The 23,416-nt window shown below is 54.2% G+C and overlaps 1 long non-coding RNA gene across 1 annotated transcript; it reads left to right on the top strand.

The window, feature by feature from the left end:
- The first annotated feature begins 20,697 nt into the window (after window positions 1-20,697).
- Window positions 20,698-23,176, top strand: LOC118472990 (uncharacterized). The gene is made up of 3 exons (XR_004851568.1): window positions 20,698-21,099; window positions 21,197-21,306; window positions 22,963-23,176. It is a non-coding gene; the product is annotated as an uncharacterized lncRNA (long non-coding RNA).
- Window positions 23,177-23,416: the final 240 nt, after the last annotated feature.

Below are 23,416 nucleotides of genomic sequence, written 5' to 3'. Positions count from 1 at the left end.
GGACCATTCACCTGATTGAGTAACTTCATTAATAGCCACATGTCTTCACGCACTGTAAGGAAAATGGACCCCGGGCCACTTGGCTAAATGAGTTTTGATGTTTGATTATTAACACAATCTGTGGACTAATATGTTTGCCAGTGTTTATAATTATAGTTCATAGGATGCAAAGAGGATTGGACTTAGGAAATGAGGATGCAACACCTCAAAAGAAGATATTAAAAGATGCATAGAAGTCCAAGACTAAAGAACACAAGAAGCCAGAAAGGAATCTGCGAAGAAACCATAGAAGAGGGATATCAGCCAGCGCCTGGTGGCGCACCGGACAGTGAACAATACCTGTTCGGTGGGCACCGAACAGTCTGCGCAGAGGGGTCGCAGACAGGCGCCCTCGGGCTGTAGCACCGGACTGTCCGGTGTGCACCAGACAGTCGGTAATGGTCGGATCCAACAGTCGACTGCTACAGACGCCAACGGTCGGCTGACGTGGCATGCACCGGACACTGCACAGTGCCTGTCCGGTGCGCCCGATGACACAAAGCTGCTGCTTTCTATCCAACGGCTAGTTTGGGGGTTGGGGGCTATAAATACCACCCCAACCAGACATTCTCTAGTGTGAGAGCCCAAGCAACATACCAAGACATATAGTGCATATTTCCAAGAGCTCAAACACCCAAGTGCTTAATAGAATCACTCGGTGATTAGCGTAGGTGCTTTGCGAAGTGCTTAGGTTAGTTAGACCGCTTTAGCGCTTGCTCTAGGTGAATCCTAGTTAGTTGATTGAGTTTAGATAAACCACCAACCTCTCGGCTCTTGCGCGAGCCATTATTGTACCGTGTTGGGCGAGAGTCTTGCGAGACCGTAACAACCGTGTTTGTGTCATGGCCACCACCGTGTACCGTAGGGAACGAGGCTCGTGGCATTTCGGTCGGAAGCTCGATAGTGGAGACGGCAGGGAGCGTCCGAGAGGAGCCGAAAGCGGAGCACCACTTGCGCGTGGAGAAGGCCCGCGACTCTCTACAGAGTTACTCGACAGAGGTGCTTGGCCCTCGCGTGGGCTTCCCTTTGCATAGGGGCACCAAAGAGGATTAGTCGGGACCTTGCGCGGTTCCGGATACCTCGGTAAAAATACCGGCGTCATCCACGAGAGTTTGCATCTCTACCTTGCCCCTTAAGTTTCCGCATTTATATTAAGCATTTAAATTTCAATCTTGTATTCATACTTATATAGTGTAGATTGAAACTTAGGTATTGCGGTAGAGATAGCAACACTTAGACAAAACCTAGTTTGCATATTCTAGTTTGATTATTTGCATAGGTTTTGTTCTAGGGATTTATTTGTGGCCTAGTTTAGTGAAAGTTTTAGAAGTCCTAATTCACCCCCCTTAGGCGTCACCTGTTTCCTACAAGTGGTATCAGAGCCTGGTTTGGCTCATTTGAAACGTTTTAGCTTCACCGCTAAAAGAGTCGTCGCTTTTTAGAGGAAGGGATGGATACCCACAGGCCACCACACTTCGACGACACTAACTTCCCATATTATAGTGCTAGAATGACTTTTTACCTAGAGGTCGTTGATCTAGGTGTTTGGAGAGTCACTCGTGACGGGATAAAACCCCCCAAGAATCCCGAGAAACCCACCACGAGTGAGGAAAAAGAAATTCACTTAAATGCTAGAGCCAAAAATTGCTTGTATGAATCTCTTAGAATGGATATTTTTAATCAAGTATTTACCTTGAAAACTACTAATGAGATTTGGCTAAAATTGCATGAGCTCCATGACGGCACATCCAATGTCCGTGAGCAAAAACATTGCCTAGTCTTAAATGAGTATAATACGTTTGCTATGAAAGATGATGAGCTTGTTAGAGACATGTATTCTCGTTTAAATCTAATTATCAATGAGCTGGCATTAATAAGCTAGGTGATGCAGATATTGTGAGGAAGATTATCTTCCTGCTACCACAACAAAGATATGTGAGCATTATCACCATCCTTCACAACATGGAGGACTTGAGTACCATGACCCCGACCATTGTGATTGGAAAAAATCGTGGCTTTCGAGATGTCGCGAAAAATGTGTCAGGGAGAAGAGCCAACTTCCTCAAGGCCATATGCTTTTGCATGTGATGAAAGGAAGGGTAAAAAGAAGGCTCCCACTCCAAGTTCCTCAAGTGAAGAAGATAAAGAAGAAGAAAGTGATGATGAAGAAGATAATCAACCATGCACATCATCCTCCAAGGACGAAGAAACAATCCGACGCGTCAGAAAGGTAATGAGGATGATCCGCAAGATTAATCTAATGGGTGTGCCCCTGCAGGTAGAGGATCTTCTCTTTAACATTGACAGGAAAAAGCAAAGAAAGAGAGGATGCTTCACATGCGGGGAGAAGGGTCACTTCAGGGACAACTGTCCAACTATGGCCGAACCCAAAAAGAAGAGAAGCAAAGGCAAGGCGCTAACAAGCATCAGAACTTGGGACGACTCTTCAAGTGAAGATGAACTTCCAAGGACGCGCAACCATCGATCCTCATCACGCTCATCACGCATTCCATCCTCTAGTGATGATAGAAGTAGTGATGATGAAGGTGAGGTAAAGCCCTCCGTAGATGAGCTTGCGGAAGCCGTTAAATTTTTTCAGGATGTTTGCACTAAGCAAAAAGCTCAACTTAAAACTTTGAAAAATAAGTTGATTAGCTCCCAAAATGATTATAAAGGCTTGCTAGAAAAATTTGAAAATTTTGCAAACTTAAATAGTGAGTTGTCACCTAAAATTGAGCTATTAGAATCTAGTGCTCCATCCACTGCTACCGATGATGGCCTTATTAAAAAGAATGAAAAACTTAAGGCTAAGTTAGCTAGCTCCCAAGAAGCTATTGAAAATTTGCTAGAGAAAACGGAAATTCTTAGCATTCATAATAATGAGCTAACTACTAAGTTAGAAAACATTGGTAGTACCCTAGAAGTATCTTTGGTTGAAATACCTGAAATTATTAAGAAAGATGCTTCTACTTCCTGCCTTGATTTAATTGATGATCCTAACCCCTGCAACCAAGTTCTTGTTGAGAATATTGTTGTAGAAATATGTTTGGATAAGGTTGCAAAGGAAATTGAGGAATTAAGGCAAGAGGTGGCTCGCCTTGGCAAGGCTTTATATGTGTCGGGGACCATAATTAGGGGTACCCTCAAGACGCCTAATTCCCAGCTGGTAACCCCCATCAGCATAAAGCTGCAGAGGCCTGATGGGTGCGATTAAGTCAGGGATCAGTCCATACGAGTGACTCGATCACGCTTCGCCCGAGCCTAGCGTCGGCCAAGGGCAGCCGACCTCGAGGGACTTCCGTCTCGCCCGAGGCCCCCCTTTTAACGGCGGACGCATCTCCGGCTCGCCCGAGGCCTTGGCTTCGCTGAGAAGCAACCCTGACCAAATCGCCGCACCGACTGACCGAGTTGCAGGAGCATTTAACGCAAAGGTGGCCTGGCACCTTTATCCTAACGCGCGCCCCCCGGCAGAGCCGAAGTGACCGCCGTCACTTCGCCGCACCACTGACCGGTCTGACAGAAGGACAGCGCCGCCCGCGCCACTCCGACTGCAGTGCCACTCAACAGAGTGAGTCTGACAGGCAGTCAGGCCTTGCCAAAGGCGCCATAGGAAGCTCCGCTCCGCCCGACCCCAGGGCTCGGACTCGGGCTAAGACCCGGAAGACGACGAACTCCGCTCCGCCCGACCCCAGGGCTCGGACTCGGGCTAAGACCCGGAAGACGGCGAACTCCGCTCCGCCCGACCCCAGGGCTCGGACTCGGGCTAAGACCCGGAAGACGGCGAACTCCGCTCCGCCCGACCCCAGGGCTCGGACTCGGGCTAAGACCCGGAAGACGGCGAACTCCGCTCCACCCGACCCCAGGGCTCGGACTCGGGCTAAGACCCGGAAGACGACGAACTCCGCTTCGCCCGACCCCAGGGCTCGGACTCGGGCTCAGACCCGGAAGACGGCGAACTCCGCTCCGCCCGACCCCAGGGCTCGGACTCGGGCTAAGACCCGGAAGACGACGAACTCCGCTTCGCCCGACCCCAGGGCTCGGACTCCGCCCGGGCCTCTGCCGAACGATCTCCGCCTCGCCCGACCCGAGGGCTCGGGCTCGGCCTCGGCCACGGAAGACAGACTCAACCTCGGCTTTGGAGGAGCCCCCACGTCGCCCGACCTAGGGCACAGGCCCGCCACGTCAACAGGAAGCGCCATCATCATCCTACCCCGAGCCGACTCGGGTCATGGAGAACAAGACCGGTGTCCCATCTGGCTACCTCCGCCAGATGGGCAATGATGGCGCCCCACAAGCTCTGTGACGACAACGGCTCTCAGCTCTCTTACGGAAGCAGGTGAACGTCAGCAAGGACTCGACCGCTCCGACAGCTGTCCCTCCGCCAGGCTCCGTTGCTCCTCCGACAGCCACGACATCACGCCAGCAGGGTGCCAAGATCTCTCCGGCTGCCACATTGGCATGTACTTAGGGCGCTAGCTCTCCCTCCGCTAGACACGTAGCACTCTGCTACACCCCCATTGTACACCTGGATCCTCTCCTTACGCCTATAAAAGGGAGGACTAGGGCCTTCTTAGAGAAGGTTGGCCGCGCGGGACGAGGACGGGACAGGCGCTCTCTTAGGGCCGCTCGCTTCCCTCACCCGCGTGGACGCTTGTAACCCCCCTACTGCAAGCGCACCCGACCTGGGCGCGGGACGAACACGAAGGCCGCGGGATCTCCACCTCTCTCACGCCCGTCTCCGGCCACCTCGCTTCTCCCCCCTTCGCGCTCGCCCACGCGCTCGACCCATCTGGGCTGGGGCACGCGGCACACTCACTCGTCGGCTCGGGGACCCCCCGGTCTCGAAACGCCGACAGTTGGCGCGCCAGGTAGGGGCCTGCTGCGTGCTGACGAACAGCTTCCCGTCAAGCTCCAGATGGGCAGTCTCCAGCAACCTCTCCGGCCCGGGACGGTGCTCCGTTTCGGGAGTCTCGAGTTCATGTCGTTCGACGGCAGCTACGACATGATACTCCTTCCACCGCCGCGCGACAACGACAATGGCGGCCGACAACCCGCCCACCGGCGGCGGAACCGACGACATCTTCCCCGCGTGGTGGAAGAACAACGTTCGAGCTCGCCCCGTCCTCTCCCCCGCCAACAGAGGAGGAGGCGGGGCAACCAAGGCCAAGCGGGAGGCCGCGCTTCGTCGGCCGTCGAGCGAATCGACGTTCCCAGCGCCCCAACGGAGGGCACGCCGGGCGTCGACCTCGCGTTCGAGACGAAGGCAGGCGCCGTCCCCCCGCGACACGCTGATCCCGAGCAAGAAGACGACGCCGGCGCACTCGCAGAGAGCTTGCAGGACGTCGCCCTCGTACCTGAGACGACGGTGCAACCAGTCCCCGACATGACTACGTCGCTCCTCGTCGACCAAAAGGAACTGACTAACTCCCATCTTACGTCATTTCGACTCGGCCTCAACCCGCCAAGCGACCTCGCTTTGGCGGGCGCTCTCATTGAGGCAAGTGCAACCCCACTGGGGTTTCGTATGCGGTCGCCTTGGGACCGATTGACGGACGTCTCGACCTACGGGCCCTCTGGGTCCGAGGAAGATGACGATCCCAGCATCTGTTGGGATTTCTCTGGATTTGGCAACCCCAGTGCCATGCGGGACTTCATGACCGCATGTGACTACTGCCTCTCCGACTGTTCCGACGGAAGCCGCAGCCTTGACGACGAGGACTGTGGCCCAAGCCGCGAATGTTTCCACGTCGAGCTAGGGGATCCCTCCGAAGGCAACCATCTTGGCATGCCGGAGGACGGTGATTTTCCTAGGCCGGCGCCTCGAGCCGACATCCCGCGGGAGCTAGCTGTGGTCCCTGTTCCGGTGGGGGGTCACGACCCACAGCTCGAGCAAGTCCGCGGGGCGCAGGCCAGGCTCGACGAGGGAACAGGGGCGCTTGAGACGATCCGCCGGGACGTCGGGCAGGCATGGGCGGGCCAACCCCCGGCCGGAGAAATACGTCACCTGCCCCAAGGTCTCCAGCACCGCGTCGCCAACGATGTCAGGCTCAGGCCGCCGCCCGCATCCAGCGGGGTTGGTCAGAACCTGGCAGCCGCAGCGATGCTCTTCCGCACGATGCCGGAGCCATCGACCACCGAGGGTCGGCGAATCCAGGGAGAGCTCAAGAATCTCCTGGAAGGCGCTGCGGCCCGACGGGCCGAGAGCACTGCCTCCCGAAGGCAGGGATACCCCTCGGAGCCTCACGCCGCGACTTCCCGATTTATGCGGGAAGCCTCGGTCTACACCGGGCGCACGCGCAACACCGCGCCTGCGGCCCCGGGCCACCTCGGCAACGAGCACCATCGACGCGACCGTCGAGCCCACCTCGACGAAAGGGTGCGCCGAGGCTACCACCCCAGCCGTGGGGGGCGCTACGACAGCGGGGAGGATCGGAGTCCCTCGCCCGAACCACCCGGTCCGCAGGCCTTCAGTCGGGCCATCCGACGGGCGCCGTTCCTGACCCGGTTCCGACCCCCGACTACTATCACAAAGTACTCGGGGGAAACGAGGCCGGAACTATGGCTCGCGGACTACCACCTGGCCTGCCAACTGGGTGGAACGGACGACGACAACCTCATCATCCGCAACCTTCCCCTGTTCCTCTCCGACACTGCTCGCGCCTGGTTGGAGCACCTGCCTCCGGGGCAGATCTCCAACTGGGACGACTTGGTCCAAGCCTTCGCCGGCAATTTCCAGGGCACGTACGTGCGCCCCGGAAATTCCTGGGACCTTCGGAGCTGCCGGCAACAGCCGGGAGAGTCGCTCCGGGACTACATCCGGCGATTCTCGAAGCAGCGCACCGAGCTGCCCAACATCACCGACTCGGATGTCATCGGCGCGTTCCTTGCCGGCACCACCTGCCGCGACCTGGTGAGTAAGTTGGGTCGCAAGACCCCCACCAGGGCGAGCGAGCTGATGGACATCGCCACCAAGTTCGCCTCTGGCCAGGAGGCGGTTGAGGCTATCTTCCGAAAGGACAAGCAGCCCCAGGGCCGCCCATCGGAAGAGGCCCCCGAGGCGTCTACTCCGCGCGGCGCCAAGAAGAAGGGCAAGAAGAAGTCGCAATCGAAACGCGACGCCGCTGACGCGGACCTTGTCGCCGCCGTCGAGTACAAGAACCCTCGGAAGCCCCCCGGAGGTGCTAACCTCTTCGACAAGATGCTCAAGGAGCCATGCCCCTACCATCAGGGGCCCGTTAAGCACACTCTCGAGGAGTGCGTCATGCTTCGGCGCCACTTCCACAGGGCCGGGCCACCCGCGGAGGGTGGCAGGGCCCACAACGACGACAAGAAAGAAGATCACCAAGCAGGAGAGTTCCCCGAGGTCCGCGACTGCTTCATGATCTACGGTGGGCATGCGGCGAATACCTCGGCTCGGCATCGCAAGCAAGAGCGCCGGGAGGTCTGCTCGGTGAAGGTGGCGGCGCCAGTCTACCTAGACTGGTCCGACAAGCCCATCACCTTCGACCAGGCTGACCACCCCGACCATGTGCCGAGCCCGGGGAAATACCCGCTCGTCGTCGACCCCGTCGTCGGCAACGTCAGGCTCACCAAGGTCCTGATGGATGGGGGCAGCTGCCTCAACATCATCTACGCCGAGACCCTCAAGCTCCTGCGCGTCGATCTGTCCTCCGTCCGAGCAGGCGCTGCGCCCTTCCACGGGATCATCCCTGGGAAGCGCGTCCAGCCCCTCGGACGACTCGACCTCCCCGTCTGCTTCGGAACACCCTCCAACTTCCGAAGGGAGACCTTGACGTTCGAGGTGGTCGGGTTCCGAGGAACCTACCACGCGGTACTGGGAAGGCCATGCTATGCGAAGTTCATGGTCGTCCCCAACTACACCTACCTGAAGCTCAAGATGCCGGGCCCCAACGGGGTCATCACCGTCGGCCCCACGTACAAACACGCGTTCGAATGCGACGTGGAGTGCATGGAGTACGCCGAGGCCCTCGCCGAGTCCGAGGCCCTCATCACCGACCTGGAGAACCTCTCCAAAGAGGTGCCAGACGTGAAGCGTCATGCCGGCAACTTCGAGCCAGCGGAGACGGTTAAGGCCGTCCCACTCGACCCCAGTGGCGACACCTCCAGGCAGATCCAGATCGGTTCCGGGCTCGACCCCAAAAAAGGAAGCAGCACTCGTCGACTTTCTCCACGCAAGCGCCGACATCTTTGCGTGGAGTCCCTCGGACATGCCTGACATACCGAGGGATGTCGCCGAGCACCCGCTGGATATTCGGGCCTGAGTCCGACCCGTCAGGCAGCCTCTGCGCCTCGGCCGTCAAGGTAGGGTCGGCCTCGCCTCGGCGGAGCCCGACCCTCCCTCGGGGGCTAGAAAGGGGGAACCCCTCTGCGTCGAAGATCGGGTGTACTTCTCCGCATCAAAAATTTTCAATCAAAAAAGGGCGTTTGCGTTCTCCCGGCTATGTCGGAAGCAGAGTCCCGAGGAGCGAACGTGGGTACATGTAAGTGGCAAGGCCGACTGAGCCGAGGAACTCCTACGCCTCCGGGCTAGGGACGCCTCACTCATCACCTGCCACGAAAAAAATGACCCAACTTGGGAAGCCACCCCATTATCGACAAGCCGGGCCAGACACGCAGGCTGAAAGAAAGAAGAGTGCGACTTCATGCAAGAAAAACAAAGTGTTCAGGCCTCAGCGGCCGCAGCAAGGCACACATTCAACAGAAGCTGTTCCAACAAGAGTTAGGCGCCGCTTTGGGAAGGAGTCGCGCCCTCGGTTCCGTCCCCGCCGTCGGTAAGGTCCATCTCGGCTTCCGGCGACGGCGCAGGGGGAAGGATCTCCGCCTCGAAGGTGGTCGCCAACACCGCGCTCGGACCCGCGGCGATCGCGTCGAGCCGCTGAACTTCCGCCAGGGCAGCTTCATCCTCATCAGGAAGACAATACCCCTCACTAACCCGCTCCAGGTCCACAACGTAGTGGGAAGCGAGCACAGCGAAGGCCCGCCTGACGCCGTGGTGCAGGGCCTCGCGGACTCTGCCGCGCGCGTGATCACCCAAGGCTTGAAGGCGGCTTTGGGGGGAGCTTCCTGAAGGGACGTTGCCGGAGCCGAGGATCCGATAAGCATCCGAGACGGCCTCGGACATGGCCGCGAGGTCAGCCTCCCTCTGCTCGGCAGCTCCGGCAAGCGCCTCGGCGAGCGCCTTGGCGGACTCGTCAAGGGCGGACTCGAGCTCTGCGAATAACCAGAAGAAAGACCTCAAGCACAAGCAGAGGAAACCGACAAGAACAAGAATCAGGGACGACCATGGCGTACCTTCGGCTCGGGCACGCTGTTCCGAGGCCGCGACCTGGGCTGCGGCTAGGTCGGCCGCGAGGGTCTCGGCCCGGCCTTCGGCCTCGGCAGCTCGGCCCCGAGATTGGTCCCGCTCCTCGACGACCTGGGCGAACTCCGACCGCTGCCGTTGCGCCTCCGTGCGCGCTGCTGCCGCCTCGGCCCTCAGGTCAGCGCAAAGCAACTGGAGGTCCGCTACCTTGGCATCCTGCTGAGAAAGGCGCGCAGTAGCCCTGGCAAGCGAGGTCCTCAGGGATCGCAGCGAGCCCCAGACATTGGCCTCGCGACGGATGAATGACGACTTGGCGGCGCTCCGATCCGTCAGGTCCTGGAGGAAGGAGACAGGGCGTCACGACGAACGCCTTGCTCGCAGAAAGGAAAAGGTATGCCTGAAACCGTTACCTGGAGGATTTTGGGGACATCCCTGCAGAAAACCTCCAACGACGACTGGAGCGATCCCACCGTTGCTTCAGCGCGCTCGCGGAGCTCATCCCAGGACTGGTCCTCCTGTTCATCGTCGAGGACGAAGACAGGGTCCGAGGCCTCGCGGGTCCGGAATCGGAGCAGTTGACGCCGGGCCTTGGGGCTCCGCCGCACGGCGACGAGGCCGCGATCGCGCGCCCACGCCCACCTCTTCCGAGGCACTGGGCGCCGACGCGTCGGCCATCCTGACGCAGGCAGCAACCGGTCGCTCTCCGACTGGGACGGCGGCGACTTCGGTAGCGACGGGCGCCTGCGTGGCCGACACGACAGGCGGGCTCGGGGCCACGTCGGCGTCGGCCGCCTCCCCTGTCACAATGGCCGCCTCGGCAGAAGAGCCAGCCTTGGGAGCCCGCTCCCCAGAGACGGGCGACACCCGAGCCCCCTGCGGCGGAACACCCTGCGAAAGGGTCGGCTGAACGACAAGACCCGAGGCGGCGCTGGCCGCGCAGTCCGGTGCCGTCTTAAGGGCCTTCCGGGGTGCCAGGTCGGTCTGGCCATGGCTTCACTTGCTGGATAAAAAAAAGGGGGAAAGGGAAAATCACAGCCGAGACATACGAATGGGAAGCCAAGACGAAGACATTCCGAGATACTCACCCACTTCGGGCCATGATCCACCGCGCCTGGGGGGAGCCTTCTTGGGTCCCGGCTCCCGAAACAGCCGCCGAGGTCCGCTTCGCCGGCAACTTCGGCGCCACCCTCGTTTTGGACGCCCGGGGAGCAGATTGCCCGGGCACGGCCGCGATGACTTGAGGGTCACCCCCATGCGCCACCGGCACGAGCGGCGGCCCCTAGGGAGCAGACGCCCTGACCTGGCCCTCCGGAGCCACCTCAGCTCCTCCGGCTGAGGGGTCAGGTGACCTCTCGGATCGCCCCTGCGCCTCGGGCCGGGACCCCGACACCCCAACTCCGGGGGCTGACGGCGTCGGCCCGCTCGGGGGCTGGCTCGGCGGCTCCTGGCCACACCCCAAGCCAGGGCTGAGGCCGAGACGGGCGGCCATGTCATCCTCCTCTTCATCATCGTCGTCATCGTCGTCGTCGGGCGTCTCTGGCGATGGCTCCCTTGGGAGCCCTTCCCTCTCCTGCTGGCGACGGCGCTTCTCCAAGGCATCCCGAGCCTGCCTCCGCTCGCGGGCCCGGGCCTTCTCCGCGTCCTTCTTCTTCTTTTTCTCCTCTGCGGCGACCCTCCACGCTGCTCGATCCACCGCGTCCTCCGGGACCCGTGGCAGGGAGGGCTTGTGCCATCCCACCTCCTAAAAGAAGGGGAGAAAGAAACCCAATCATAAGAACCCGGAGCAACCCAATGTATGAAGAAGGAGGGAGTGAATACTCACCAGAGTTACGCACCCCTGGTCGGGGCGCATCCGAAGCTGGGAGTAGGCATGAGGGTCCGGCTTCCCCATCGCAGCCGACACTCGCCATTGGAGGGCGTCGAAGGGAAGAGGATCAGGGGACATCCGCGAGCCCTCCCAGTCAGCCTCCGGAGTCATCTCCTAGAGCGGCAGCCGCCGCTCCGCCAAAGGAAGCACCCTCCGACGGTGGATGGCGGCGACCACTCCCGCAGCGGTGAGTCCCCCCTCCCGCAGCTCCTTCAGGGCCTGGAGAAGGGGTTCGAGATTCTTCTGTCTCTCGTGCGGGGTCCCATGGCGCCAGGCGTCGGTGGCGGCGGTGACTACCCGCTGGGAGAATGGTGGGAGCAACTCACCGTCATTCCGGAGGTAGAACCACCGGCGCTGCCACCCCTTGTTCGAGGACGCGAGGATGGCAGGAATGTACTGCGACGCCCGCGACTGCCTCAGCAAAAGAGTGCAGCCTCTGGCCCGCACCGCTGCACGGATCCTCCTCTCCCCCGTCGACAAGGCGAAAGGCTCGGCGAGGAAGAGATGAGTCCACAAATCCCAATGGGGAGCGATCCCCAAGTACCCTTCGCACACCGCTACGAAGATAGCGGCCTGCGAGATGGAGTTGGGGGTGAGGTTATGCAACTCCACCCCATAGTGGAACAGGATTGCCCGCATAAAGCGGCCCGTCGGCACACCGAATCCCCGCTCGTGGAAGGAGACGAAGCTCACGACGTACCCCAGCGGTGGGGACGGAGCGGCTCCGCCCACGGGAGGAATCCATTCTGGTCGCTGCTTATCGGTGAGGGGGCGAAGCAAACCCTCGCCGACCAGCTCCTCCAGGTCGCTCGCCGTCACCGTGGAAAAGGGCCATGGATCGCGTGGGGGAATTATGGTCACCCGATCAGCCATCACCAAGATGGAAGGGATGGCGGCGCAAAGGGCAGGAAGGGTGATTTTTCTCTTCTCCGACTAAAGTTCCTTGGGTTGCAAAGACCTAAAGGAAGAAGCGGGGAGCAGAGCGAAGAGCCGTCACCGGACCCCCTCTCGAGGATATAAAGGCCAGGGCGGAACCGTTTCCAGCGCTCCGCTCGGACCGGACGCGGGATTCAAAAAACGCGAAGCGAAACAGCCGTCCCTCGAACGGCTCGCGCACGCGCAACAGCCGCCCCGCCAACCACTCGTCCCGTCGCATTAACTCCGCGGCGGGACAGGCGGCGCCTCTGGCAGGAGCGGCGGGCGACGCTTCGCCTTCGCCGTAATTACCGCGCCAAAAAAGGTACGCCACGTCGTTCGATTTTGTATCCTTGTCCTTTTTTCCTCTTTCTCTATCTCTTGCAACAGGGACCGGGAAAGGGGGATACCCCGAAAAGGATCCTTCTCTGCGAAGGAACCGGGCTCCGAGCCCCCCCTACTGATCAGAGGTTCGAAGGCTGGCCCTCCGAAGGGTTCAACAGTCGCCTCAGATCGCGTGGGCCCGACACCCACTACTGGTCAGGGGTTCGAAGGCCGGCCCCCCGAAGGGCTCCATGGCCGCCTCAGGCTACTCGGGCTCCGCGCCCATTACTGATCAGGGGTTCGAAGGCTGGCCCCCGAAGGGTTCACAGTCGCCTCAGACACCGAGCGAGGGATGACCAGGGGTACGTTCGATACATAACCGAGGCTCGGGCTGTGCTCCCGAGGTACCCTAGGACATTTCCGAGACCAGCGGGAACGATCTTGTAACGGAATCCCATCGGAGGGAGGCATCGAGCCCTCGGACCCCGTCGCCAGGGGACCGGGTCCGGCAGATCACCCGCAGGTACTTTTGGGCGTGCCTCTGGGCCCCTAGCCGACCCCTAACGAACGGGGCACGGACGTCCACTCGGATCACCCGCTTGCAGCTCACCGGAGACACCATGTTCGGTGCCCATCGAGGGTAACATGGCGCTCTCCCCCCCTCCTCCTTGCGGAAAGGCGACGCAGGGGCGTATGTAAAAAAGCCGAGTCTGTCCCTGATCGTCCTCTCGCCCTGTGCGGAGGCTCGGGGGCTGCTCTCGCAAACCCGGCTCTGGCCAGACCGTTGACAGCGTCAACATACCAGCCCGAGAGCTTGGGCCCCGACCGTGCACCCGGGCTACGGCCAGTTCGCATGAGGGAACAACCAGACCAGCCGAAGCATTACGCAAGGCATTAAGACCTCGAAGGAGTGAAACCACTCCTCCGAGGCCTCGGGGGCTACACCCGGCGGGTGCGCTCGCGCGCACCCACCGGAACAAAATGCAACCGAGAAAGGCTGGTCCCCTTGCAAAAAAAGTGCGACGAAAGCCTCCAAGCGAGTGCTAACACTCCCTTCGAGGCTCGGGGGCTACTGTCGGGGACCATAATTAGGGGTACCCTCAAGACGCCTAATTCTCAGCTGGTAACCCCCATCAGCATAAAGCTGCAGAGGCCTGATGGGTGCGATTAAGTCAGGGATCAGTCCATACGAGTGACTCGATCACGCTTCGCCCGAGCCTAGCCTCGGCCAAGGGCAGCCGACCTCGAGGGACTTCCGTCTCGCCCGAGGCCCCCCTTTTAACGGCGGACGCATCTCCGGCTCGCCCGAGGCCTTGGCTTCGCTGAGAAGCAACCCTGACCAAATCGCCGCACCGACTGACCGAGTTGCAGGAGCATTTAACGCAAAGGTGGCCTGACACCTTTATCCTGACGCGCGCCCCCCGGCAGAGCCGAAGTGACCGCCGTCACTTCGCCGCACCACTGACCGGTCTGACAGAAGGACAGCGCCGCCCGCGCCACTCCGACTGCAGTGCCACTCAACAGAGTGAGTCTGACAGGCAGTCAGGCCTTGCCAAAGGCGCCATAGGAAGCTCCGCTCCGCCTGACCCCAGGGCTCGGACTCGGGCTAAGACCCGGAAGACGACGAACTCCGCTCCGCCCGACCCCAGGGCTCGGACTCGGGCTAAGACCCGGAAGACGGCGAACTCCGCTCCGCCTGACCCCAGGGCTCGGACTCGGGCTAAGACCCGGAAGACGGCGAACTCCGCTCCGCCCGACCCCAGGGCTCGGACTCGGGCTAAGACCCGGAAGACGGCGAACTCCGCTCCGCCCGACCCCAGGGCTCGGACTCGGGCTAAGACCCGGAAGACGACGAACTCCGCTTCGCCCGACCCCAGGGCTCGGACTCGGGCTCAGACCCGGAAGACGGCGAACTCCGCTCCGCCCGACCCCAGGGCTCGGACTCGGGCTAAGACCCGGAAGACGACGAACTCCGCTTCGCCCGACCCCAGGGCTCGGACTCCGCCCGGGCCTCTGCCGAACGATCTCCGCCTCGCCCGACCCGGGGGCTCGGGCTCGGCCTCGGCCACGGAAGACAGACTCAACCTCGGCTTCGGAGGAGCCCCCACATCGCCCGACCTAGGGCACATGCCCGCCACGTCAACAGGAAGCGCCATCATCATCCTACCCCGAGCCGACTCGGGTCATGGAGAACAAGACCGGTGTCCCATCTGGCTAGCTCCGCCAGATGGGCAATGATGGCGCCCCACAAGCTCTGTGACGACGGCGGCTCTCAGCTCTCTTACGGAAGCAGGTGAACGTCAGCAAGGACTCGACCGCTCCGACAGCTGTCCCTCCGCCAGGCTCCGTTGCTCCTCCGACAGCCACGACATCACGCCAGCAGGGTGCCAAGATCTCTCCGGCTGCCACATTGGCATGTACTTAGGGCGCTAGCTCTCCCTCCGCTAGACACGTAGCACTCTGCTACACCCCCATTGTACACCTGGATCCTCTCCTTACATCTATAAAAGGGAGGACTAGGGCCTTCTTAGAGAAGGTTGGCCGCGCGGGACGAGGACGGGACATGCGCTCTCTTAGGGCCGCTCGCTTCCCTCACCCGCGTGGACGCTTGTAACCCCCCTACTGCAAGCGCACTCGACCTGGGCGCGGGACGAACATGAAGGCCGCGGGATCTCCACCTCTCTCACGCCCGTCTCCGGCCACCTCGCTTCTCCCCCCTTCGCGCTCGCCCATGCGCTCGACCCATCTGGGCTGGGGCACGCGGCACACTCACTCGTCGGCTCGGGGACCCCCCGGTCTCGAAACGCCGACAATATGACAAGAAAGACAAAGCCAAACAAATCCGACCTCCACAGAATAACACCACTGCGGGAGTGAACAAGCCTATGGAGGGTGAAACTGTGATTTGTAGGTTATGCCACAAGGAAGGCCACAAGTCTTTCCAATGCAAGGCGATGACCGGGGATAAGCAAAGGCAAAAGCTCAAGCAAAAGCCATCAAGCAAAATCTCCAACACCTAAATCAACAAGGTGGACAAAAAGGCTGCTACATCATATTTGATCAAGAAAAAGAATGGAAAGGTGATAGCAATCAAGGCCAACAAACAAGCCAATAAAGGAAAGGAGGCCAAACGCATCTGGGTGCCAAAGGAAATAATTTCAACCATGAAAAACACCAAGAAAGTTTGGATCCCGAAAGGGAAGTGAGTGGACCGAAGGTCGTCGGGAAATTTGGAGACTTAGCAAAGTTGGGATGTATATCATGGGATACATCATATTGGATCAAGTTTATTGCCAAGTGAATTAGTAAAAATTTTGGACCCAAATTTCCCACCCATGACTAAGGTATTAGATTTACTGTATTTCTTAATTTTAGATATGTGTATCTATTTATTGTGTATCTAGTTTACCCTTCATGCCTAGTATTATAATTTGTATTTACTTTTGTTTAAAATGCATGCATACTAGGTAAATCACAAGGTAGGATTGCTTACTTTCAATTCATACACTTAAGAAAACCTACATGGTTTAAAATGTTTATTTAAGCACGACACATAGCTTCTTTATCACTCCATAATAAATGATACATCAATTGATATGTCTAATGCTACAAGTGGTAAAACGCTCATATTCTACAATTTGTATCATTTAACTTATATGTGCCAACGTTCGGATTATAGATAATTTGCCCCTCTTGATATCAAATCAAAGTGCATGTCCCCTACAAGTATTCAAAACTTGTATGCACACTTTCAGGGGAGGTTACTCTATAATCTAAGACTTTGAGACTAATATCTTTTTCAAGTCTAATTCATGTGATAGCCTCATTGTAAGGAAAATGAAGTCCCCGGAGAAAGAGAACAATCTTCCACTGCAAATCTACAAGAACTCTGCATTTTACATCATTTACATGTCTTCTCCAACATTTGATTAGACTATATTTCATATCCTATACTTCCTTGTTGCTATACATGCATAAGTGGTTAAATCTTATTCTGTTACCTATGCATAGGGAGGTTGGTCTAATCAAATCATGTCTTGCACCTCTAATTTTCACATGCTTTTTCCTAAGTAGAAGATCTTTGTCAGGGGGAGTATTTCTTCGTCTCTAAAAAAGGAAGAAATCTCTTTCTAAAGTGAACACTCATTTAGGTGGAGTAACTAATTGGTTCAACTGGTACCCTACGTGTGGTTTAATTTAGTATCCTACAATTGGTATCATTTGACAAAAAATTATGAGGGCAAGCCTTATTTACTTTCTACATGCTTTTAATGTCTTCCTTTTCGGTGGTTGATGCCAAAGGGGGAGAAGTTTAGGGACCAAAGCAATGAAAAACGTATCAAACACCAAACACCACTAATTTAACATTTTAATTCTTCAAGTGGCTTTGCAAGTGGTTTTGATTCTTTGGTCCAAAATTTGAAGTAAGTGAATTATGGAGTTAGGGGGAGGCTTAAGTCCATAATATCACGTTTTGGGGACAAACATGCATCCTAGCAAGTAGATTGCTTATTTTCATTCAAATGTTTGTATTATTTGCTTGCTTTGGTTGTGTTGTCATCAATCACCAAAAAGGGAGAGTTTGTAAGGAAAATAGACCCTGGGCCACTTGGCTAAATGAGTTTTGGTGTTTGATGATTAACACAATTTGTGGACTAATATGTTTGCCAGTGTTTATAATTATAATTCAAAGGATGCGAAGAGGATTGGACTTAGGAAATGAGGATGCAACACCTCAAAAGAAGATATTAAAAGATGCATAGAAGTCCAAGACTCAAGAACAAAAGAAGCCCGAAAGGAATCAGCGAAGAAACCCTAGAAGAGGGCTGTCAGCCAGCGCCTGGTGGCGCACCTGGCAGTGAACAGTACCTGTCCGGTGCGCACCGGACTGTCCTGTGGGACAACCGGACAGTCTGCGCAGAGGGGCCACAGACAGGCGCCCTCAGGCTGTAGCACCGGACTGTTCGGTGTGCATTGGACGGTAATGGTCGGATCCAACGGTCGCCTGCTACAGACGCCAACAGTCGGCTGACGTGGCATGCACCGGATACTGCATAGTGCCTATCCGGTGCGCCCGACAATAGAAAACTGCTGCTTTCTGTCCAACGGCTAGTTTGGGGGTTGGGGGCTATAAATACCACCCCAACCGGCCATTCTCTAGTGTGAGAGCCCAAGCAACATACCAAGACATATAGTGCATATTTCTAAGAGCTCAAACACCCAAGTGCTTAATAGAATCACTCGGTGATTAGCGTAGGTGCTTTGCGAAGTGCTTAGGTTAGTTAGACCGCTTTAGCGCTTACTCTAGGTGAATCCTAGTTAGTTGAGTGAGTTTAGATAAACCACCAACCTCTCGGCTCTTGCGCGAGCCATTATTGTACCGAGTGGAGCGAGAGTCTTGCGAGACCGTGACAACCGCGTTTGTGTCAGGGCCGCCACCGTGTACCGGAGGGAACGAGGCCCGCGGCGTTTCGGCCGGAAGCTCGATAGTGGAGACGGCGGGGAGCGTCCGAGAGGAGCCAAAAGCGGAGCACCACTTGCGCGTGGAGAAGGCCCGCGGCTCTCTACGGAGTTACTCGACCGAGGTGCTTGGCCCTCGCGTGGGCTTCCCTTTGCGTAGGGGCACCAACGAGGATTAGTCGGGACCTTGCGGGGTTCCGGATACCTCGGTAAAAATACCGGCGTCATCCACGAGAGTTTGCATCTCTAACTTGCCCCTTAAGTTTCCACATTTATATTAAGCATTTAAGTTTCAATCTTGTATTCATACTTATATAGTGTAGATTGAAACTTAGGTATTGCGGTATAGATAGCAACACTTAGATAAAACCTAGTTTGCATATTCTAGTTTGATTATTTGCATAGGTTTTGTTCTAGGGATTTATTTGTGGCCTAGTTTAGTGGAAGTTTTAGAAGTCCTAATTCACCCCCCTCTTAGGCATCACCCGTTTCCTACACGCACAATTGGTGCTCTGATTCTGGTCTCTCTCGTATGCTCCCTACCATCTTTACTATCGAGCTTTCGACCAAAATGTTGCGGACCTTCTTCCCCCCTCATACAAGATGGCGACAAAACCACAAACACGGTTGATATAGTCTCGCAAGACTTCATGTCCCTCCGAGTTCAACAATGGTGCACACTAACAATCATAAGAGGTATGCAAACCTCTTTGAACACTAGGCCTAAACCTAGAGCAAGCACATGAGCAGGGGTCTAACTCGTCTAAGCATTTCACAAAGCACCTACACTAATCACCATGTGTACCACTAAGCTCTATACAAGTGAAGAGCACTAGAATGGAGCACCAACTCCTTTGGTATGTTTATCAACTCCTACACACTTCAAATAGTAGCTTGGGATGGTATCTATAGGATCCAAGTCCAAAAATAATCATTGCCAAAAAGTTGTTGCAGTTTGTGTGTTCATTAGACATGTCCTATGTAGCACCAGACTTCTAACAATTCAGCAGTTCAAAAATGGCAGTTACACTGATTTTCTAGGCACATCGAATACATGCATCGAACATGTCCGATGTAGCATCGAATATGTCTGGTGTAACACCGGATGTCTCGGTGCCTAGCACGATCTATTTTTATATTTTTTCATAACTTTTAGCTTCGAACTTCGATGTTAACAGTCTTGGATTTTTTTTGGAAAGATAATGAAAAGCTATATATCCTAGAGTTGAAGCCATGTCAATTCAAGCATATTTGCACACCAGATTTTCCACCACACAGGTCAGGTGTTATTTCCAGCACCACCCATTTTTGTATTGCATGTATAACTTTTAACTTTGAACTCTGATTTTGATGACCTTGGACTTTTCGGAAAGTTAATGGAAAAAGCCTATAGTTTAGAGTCGAATCCATGTCAATTTGAGTAGATCCAAAATCGTGAGACACTTATAATTTAGTCACCTCTTTATCTCAACTTTGATGAGTTCACTTTTGTTTGTGTCTTTGCATTTGAACTTCTACTTCTTGGTGTATTTGACGCTTGGTGTAGCTTGAAGATCTTCAATATGACTTATAATATCTTACTGGAGGCGTTGATAATTCAAACCACCACTTTCAAGTCAAGTTCACCTTGCATTCATTTGAACTATACCTTGTATACTAGCAAACAACATTAGTCCAAATGATCATGTTGTTCATCAAACACCAAAATCCTTTAGTAAAATTGTACATGGTTCATTTTCCTTACAAAGCTTCTACCTTGATACTCCACCATTCACTTATTCATTCATACCCATAGGGATATTCTTATGATGCTCCTCCATACGGATCATATGGAGATCTTCCTCTAGTTTCTCTCTTAGTTGGTGAGCCTCCCCCATATGGTGCTCCTCCTTCATTTATCCTCCTCAATCACGATGGTGCCTCTAAGCAGCAATATTTCTGCTGCTTCGAACCAGACTGCTTACTTCGGTGCTCTATAATTCCAATGACGAAGGACTACATGAAGGGAGTACACATTTTTAGCTCTACAGTAGTTTTAAGTTCATATTTATTTAGGTACACATATGGATACTGCACTCGGTGAACCCCATTAATGACAATAATAAGAAGGCACTGACATTCCGGAGGAAAATAGCCAAGACGTACAAGTGCCCCACAAAAGTGTAATACCAAAATGAAAAGAGTTGTTCTCAGTACATGTTTTGCTCTCTACCTATTATAACTTGGGAGTGACCATATTTAAAGTAAACAATTAACTAATAATCTATGCATCATGTTGGTTTTTTTTGTTGTGCATTCAATACTTGAAATATTAATAGAAAATGCTAATGTACAAATAGGGATTTAACCTAAACTACAATTTAGAGAATTGGAAAACAACTTAAAAAAAGGGAAGGAGAAAATACTACATCGTATAAAATAAATATATAAATAAATTCCTCCCAAATTAGTATGTTCAAATTATACATTCAATCTGAGTACAAAATTTCGCACAAAATTAGAATTCAAATTTAAGATTTCAAAATAAAAGGAAAAGAAAACCAGAAAAGAAATGAAAAAGAAAAGAGATCTAACCTAGTTGGGTCGACTAACCTCACTTTCGGCCCAGGAACCAGTTGCCCTTGTGCTCGGCCCAACTCAGGGGCGCGGCACCGACGCGTGGGTTCCGCCGTCGCTCGTACGCTCTTGTGCCACCTGCGTAATCCATGCCCTGATTTGTGGGACCGGGACGTCAGCCTACTCGTCGTGTGCCACTAATGCGTGGGTCGGCCTCGTCAGATCCTTCCCTAGCCAAGCCTTAACCGCCTCCATGAGCTCGCGCGCGAAGTTTGGATCCGGCGCCCTCGGCGCTCCCTGGATAAATAGATGTCAGCCCTGTTTCTTCCCCTTTTGCGCACCCATCTGCCAACGTCCAGGAACCTCGATCAAAGGAAACCCTGAGAGCTAGTCAATCGGAGGGAGAAGAGAGGGACTCCGCGACGCCACCAGGGGTGAACTCATGGCTGCGTGCCCGCTCGGGGAAACTGAGGGGGTCAGGAAGTGTCATCGGGGTCCGCTGGTCACGTCTGCGGTCAAACGGCGGTTGGAGAAGCGCGATGTCACTAGGAATTCCTCGATGGAGACCCTCTCCGTTGCAACGTCGCGGGCAGCCTTGCGCAACCTACCGCGCTTGGTAAATTTCTCACCATTAGCTCCGCCTTGATCTTTGCATGATGAATTGCTAGATGGTCAAGGCGCAGTGGTGATGGCTCGGGTGGGTGTCGCCGCAGGTAATGGCCGCCGCCACGGACCGGGGCGCCACCGCGAGCACCGTGGTGTCCGGTGATAGCGATGGGGGTCAGGCGTCGTCTGATCGTTGATCAACGGGTGGGATTAAAAAGTGCGTATCCATTCGCCTGTATGACTACCAACCGTCGATTCTGTATCAGGTGGCTGTGGATAGATCTTGGTCACTTAACAATCCATGCCATTGGTTTGAGATCTGAGGGTTCTCGTGACGTTACCGGTACAGAAAAGCAGACGATCTAATCCAGACCGTCCAAACCCGATCTGACGGCTCATATGTGGAGATACCTCTTCGGCCTCTGTAAATTTATAAAAAAACTCGTATCCTTTATCTATATCAACCCGCAGTCCAGGTTAGGGTTAATATCATCACAGAAAAGCCCTGTTTTTAACACTATGACCCCTGGCTTCTTAAGAAATCAGAATTTACAGACAGAGAGCTCGGTTATTTATGAACTAATTACAGAAAATGAATTGTTATTATAAAAATAATTGCAAAAACTCATTTAATTCATAGAAAATTCATCTTAGCTCCTTTTTAATCCATTTCAGTCGCATTAATTTTGTTTTAATATTGTTTATCACTTGGTAACTATGTTTAGACATGAACATAGATTAAAATTGTTTACTTAATTTATCCGAGACCAAGCACTTAATAACTTCAGAAAATCATAACTCGATAACCATAACTCCGAATTAAGTGATTCTTGTTCCTACGAACTCGTTACGACACATAGAATATTATCATGCATTCTGTTCTGTTGTTTGGTGTGATGTTAATTTCTACTATACTATGCTTGTTTATATGGTTGCGAGTAGACAAGCAAGCCACTGAGGACCTAGGTGTTCAACAGGTGGAGACTGCTGAGCAGGAGCTCGTTGTGCCCTTGATCACTTCTATTTATCCAATAATGTTCTTATTAATCATTATGATCTGCATAGGTTAATTTTGATGGGACCCAATAAGATACCCTAGTTTGACTATCTGTATGCCTTGTTTACCACTGAACTTTTGGGTAGTACCTGCTATTGGTTTATGTGGTTTTGGGTATTGAGATACACATTATTTATTATCATGATTTTATTATCAGTTTGTTATTTACTGTTCATGATAAGATCATTATATTAATTGGAACATGGAGCGACCACATGGGAAAACAGTGCTAACACAAGGGTGGTATGGGACGCCCTTGGCTGACTAATTAGGAAAGCTAGTGGATGACTACCTTACCCGAAAGGGGCAAGGGTGGTAGGGGAGTAGTCGGTGTAGGGAGGTCCTTGGGTTGATTTTGCTGCGATGGCGGTCAGGCGAGGGATCCTTGCATTGGGGCTTCCTAGAAACTGTAGCGGGTTTTCTGAAGCTAGTGGAACTTTGTAAAGGCCTCGTAGTGTTACCCTACTTCTCTTCCTTGGTAGAGGTGTATGGGAAGTCGTGATCCCTTGGCAAATGGGTAACATGACTTGTGGGTAAAGATGCACAACCTCTGCAGAGTGTAAAACTGGTATATCAGTCGTGCTCACGGTCATGAGCGGCTCGGACCCTCACATGAAATTAAATTCAATTTAGTAACTGCTAATAAAACTTGACCACTTATTAAAAGCAATGCTCAGCTTTAACCATTATTTATTGATCAGCCTTACACTTCACATAAGCTCCCACCTTTGGTGAGTTCATGCACATTATTCCCCACAACTTGTTGAACTATGATCTTTTGTGAGCTCACTCTTGTGATATATAAACCCCCCACAGGTGAAGAGCAGGTGGTCCAAAGGAGCGCTGCAATGAGGAATATGATTATCTAGGTGGCGTCTTCCAGTCAGCTTGATGGCACCAAGGAAGAATATTTAGTTCGTTTTATTGTTATCATTTATTTTTGTAAGACTTCCGCTATGTAATAATAATACTTGTGACATTTATCTCTATACACTTTGTCATTATATGTGATGTTCTTCTTTGGCGCGCATATGAGACGCACCCGGCTTTATCCCTTAAATCCGAGTGTGACAAAAATCTCTTTGCCACTTTACCTAAAGCAACTAAGAATTGGTGGTCGACGAACAACCAAAATATCACCCTCTTTAATGACATCTATAATCGCTTGTATGTGGCTTGACTGAGTGGAGTAGATGATTCTATGTTGATTGAAGCGGCTAAGGAGAGCTTTCGTAATGAGCCCAAAAACCAAGTTTAGAGCACATATGAC

This window comes from Zea mays, chromosome 7, assembly GCF_902167145.1.
Source record: "Zea mays cultivar B73 chromosome 7, Zm-B73-REFERENCE-NAM-5.0, whole genome shotgun sequence".
Classification (NCBI taxonomy): domain Eukaryota; kingdom Viridiplantae; phylum Streptophyta; class Magnoliopsida; order Poales; family Poaceae; genus Zea; species Zea mays.
This window is presented reverse-complemented; position numbering and strand designations above follow the sequence as displayed.